The following is a 1454-nucleotide window of genomic DNA, read 5'->3' on the forward strand; positions in this document are numbered from 1 at the left end:
AGTGATGGTTAGCTAGAGATGGCGGAGATAACTGTTTGCAGTGATGGTTAGCTGGGAGACAACAGAGATAACTGTTTACAGTGATGGTTAGCTGGAGATGGCGGAGGTAACTGTTCACCAGTGATGGTTAGCTGGGGAGATGGTTCTCTAGAATGCCATCACCAAAGCCAAGGCCCCTTGCTCAGATCCCTTTCCTTTAAGCCCTGTGATCTTCTGTCCCAGTCCAGGAATGCTGCAGAAGTTTACTGGTTTTATTTTGCTTTCCCCTTGGCTTGCTTAGGTAGCACTGTACTGTCCGCCCTCTCTAGGAGATCTGTTCATTTATATCCTTTCCTGCTACTTTGTCAGAATCCCCATCACAGAACTAGCATATTATTGGGTTGGGGGGGTCATTTTATACCTATATTCCTATATACAGTAAATATGATCATATCACCCCAGCACATTATTTTGTACTTGGCTATTTATAGATTTGTCTTCCAGCTAAACCATAAACTCGATGACATCGAGCTTTGTCCCCAGTGTCAGCCTAGTTGCTGTCACACAGAAGGTTGTAGCTAAATATTTGCTGCATGAATCATGAGTGAGGTGGCCTTTATATATCCTGTTCTCTACGTATAGACTCCCCAGCTAGCCTCATAGACTCCCCTGAAGTTAAGCAGGACATCCATTCCCAGTGCTCTGGGAGGAGGTTTTCCAGAGATATCTGCAATGTTAACACTGAGAAATGTCTGTGTTTTTGCAGCTCCACATTAAGGCTGTCCTAGGAAGACGGGAAATTCGAGGAAGGTAAGGAAGGAGGGAAATGGTGTCTAGATGGATTAGTTCATGCTTGGGCAAATGCTGTTGAGTTTGGGATGAATGTGAGCCTCTCAACTATGTGTCCATGGTGATTTTTTTTTTCAAGACAGGGTTTCTCTGTAGCTTTGGAGCCTGTCCTGGAACTAGCTCTTATAGACCAGGCTGGCCTCGAACTCACAGAGATCCACCTGCCTTTGTGCTGGGATTAAAGATGTGCACCACCACTGCCCGCCTTCTTTTCCCCCCTTAAGTCCTAACACTGTCAGATCTTTGGAGGGACCTAGAATAGAGAAAGTCGACTTTAGTCATAGCCTGTGCATTCTACTTAGGTCAGTGATAGGGATGGAACCTAATCATCTTTGGAGAATGTGAGCTTCTACCTGATCATGGTGTTCTGTGGGAAGAGCTGGGTGGGGACCCTAAGAGGAAAAGACCAGAGTCCCCATTGGCAGACCTGTACTGTAGGTAGGGGACAGTTCTGCTCAGTGTTCCCACCTCACTATCATAAGTGGGTAAGAAACAAAGTGGCTTGTCCCCATTCTTTTAAATTTTACACGTTTCTCCCTGTTCAGCAGAAGAAAATCATTTTTGTTAAATGTCAACAGTAACTTAACATTTGGGTATGTGGTTTCCAAGCCGCTCATCACTGGCAA

This window comes from Microtus ochrogaster, unplaced genomic scaffold (assembly GCF_000317375.1).
Source record: "Microtus ochrogaster isolate Prairie Vole_2 unplaced genomic scaffold, MicOch1.0 UNK25, whole genome shotgun sequence".
In the NCBI taxonomy this organism is placed as follows: Eukaryota; Metazoa; Chordata; class Mammalia; order Rodentia; family Cricetidae; genus Microtus; species Microtus ochrogaster.